The sequence below is a fragment of the Sinocyclocheilus rhinocerous genome, unplaced genomic scaffold, assembly GCF_001515625.1.
Source record: "Sinocyclocheilus rhinocerous isolate Xijiao unplaced genomic scaffold, SAMN03320098_v1.1 scaffold1068, whole genome shotgun sequence".
In the NCBI taxonomy this organism is placed as follows: Eukaryota; Metazoa; Chordata; class Actinopteri; order Cypriniformes; family Cyprinidae; genus Sinocyclocheilus; species Sinocyclocheilus rhinocerous.
Window position 1 is genome coordinate 193199 of NW_015633196.1, and position 2703 is coordinate 195901.

The following is a 2703-nucleotide window of genomic DNA, read 5'->3' on the forward strand; positions in this document are numbered from 1 at the left end:
TGTCTGTGTCTGTGTGTGTCGTTTCATCACAAGAACAGAAGAAGACCTACAGGAATATGCAGAAAACCTCGTATTACAACTCATTCAAACAGGTGATTGATGAAAACCCAAGGCGAGAACATCATCAGCGCATGAGGCGACCGTCTGACGTCTCTTATGAAATCTGAGTTATGAGGATCTGAAGCTGAAGATGAAGCTCTGATTCAAGCCTCCGCAAAGACAAAAACAGAGGCAGAGCGGAGCAGAAGCTTCAGAGATCGATAATCCAAAAAAAGCCCACGTTACGCAGAGAAAGGTCAGAGAGACTGAAACACACTGCTGTTGTATGATCTCCATCGTATGATTGTGTGGCTTTGATAAACGCTGATCTGAGGAAACTGTGTTTGCGTTATTGTCAGGAATCATTCACGGTGCATTGAAGCCTAATAAAGCAAACGATTCACCTGCGGTCGAATGTGTTTATCGGGATGAGATGTCAGATGAGACGCATGTGTTCAAAGCAAAGCTGATTAAAGCATAAGCTGAAGAGCAATCAGACAGAATGAGGCTGATGGACGGAGATACACGCAAACACAGACGGATTGAGTTCAAGAACTGACACCAGAACGGCTCAGTCACCCGATCTGACGCTGAAAACACTCGTGTCACTCACTCACACACTCATCTCAACCCAAAACCATGCACGTTAGATGCGTTTATGACGGTCTTACATCTTAAAAGGCATGAAAATGTGCTAAAAAATGATCGTTCTGTCAGCATAAACCTGTATGATTTTCTTTCTGTGAAGTACATAAGAAGATATTTTGAGAAATGTCTCAGTGCTTTTGTTCGTACACTGCCAAATAAGATGTTCTTACTTACAGTGGAAATATCTAAACATCCTTAAATCATGATACATTTACTGGAGAAGCAAAATGAGTGAAGATTCTGACGGCACCCATTCACTGCAGAGCATCCATTGCTGAGACACTGATGCAATGCTACATTTCTACAAACCTGATGAAGAAACAAACTCATCCTGATCACTGACGGACTGAGAGAGCAGATTTTTTTTTTGTGCTTTTTCATTTTCGGGTTGAACTTTAACACTTTTTTTTCTCCTAATGAAATGAATGTACTATATTTCAGTTTGATAATGTTTTTTGCTTTCATATTTTGTATTTTTAGGGGATTTTGTGGCACTACATTATATTTACACCGTAGTTATGATCCATTAATCGCTTTTTGAGCATAGACCTGAAAATTAAATTTCCAACGTAAACTCTGGTAAATCTTGAATGCTTTGGAGCACAAAGTTTGGTTTTCTTTCTTCTGCCAAGAAGTGAAAAAAGTAAAATAAAAAAGTGAAAAAGTTATAGAATTTTAAGTTTATTAGTATGAAAAATGCACAAAAGTAATATTTATTTTATTTTATATGAAATATATAGTTTCCAAAACACGTTTCACTTCAAATCTGCATGTAAATCAAAGTCATAAATCTAAACAAATTGTGTTCAAAATTTGAGGTTGATATCTCAAAAAATTAGCTTTCAGTAAGATTTTGTTTGGCCGCAGTACCAGATGTTTCCACTAGATGAAATTTGTTTTACCATTAATTTCCAATGCAAACAGTACAAGTGCGACTATTTTTTTTCAAGACCTTTATTTTATTTTATTTTATTCATAAATTTTAATTTAATTTAATTTAATTGTATTTTTTATTTAATTTTTTTAAATTTTATTTAAAATTGAATTATATATATATATATATATATATTTTTTATTTTTATTTTTTTATTTTCTTTAATATATGTTACAAGTTAAATAGAAAAAAATTATATATATAAAATAAAATTTCATCAAATATTTATTTTAAATCTCATCCTTGCCTGAACGCAACTCATATTTTATATAATTATTTTTTAAAATATTTTTTCTTAAGTTTAAATAACAGCCTCCATATATTTACAAATATGGCAAATACTCATAATGTACATCCTACAGTATTAATAGTTTAATTTACTGTCAATATTTTTCTTCAAATACACTCCTGTTTAGGACAGCACAAAAATACCGTTTATAAAAATGAATAACATCCTACTGTTCAAGACACCTTTCAATATATATATATATATTTATTTATTATTTTTATTTTTTTATTCAATTTAATAAATGTTATTTTATTTTATTTTCACATTGCACCAGAGAGTTACGTTTTAACTATTAATTTCCTTTAATAATATCTTGCTCATTACATTTACATGCTAAATAAGTTACAGTACGTTTAATGTGTGCTACACCAGCTGTTGACTTTAACTGAAATAGATTAGATCAGTTGGTTCCAGAGCCGTTTCTTAATTTAAAACTTAATTTTTTGAGTAGTTAACTTAAACATTTCATTGAAAGTTGTCACAACTCAACATGATTGATGCAAACAGTTTTATATTGATGCTATTTGGGCTCATTTTGTACATGCAAATGAACTCATGAGCCACTAAACTTCATCATCATCGTCATTTTCACACTAATTTCTGCACTTGAATAATAATTAGAGATTGAATTACACACAACTGACTCTGGCAAGTCCTGACAAGATCCTTGATACACACACACACACACACACACACAGACACACACACACTCACACACACACACACACACACACACACACACACACAGACACACACACACTCACACACACACACACACACACACACACACACA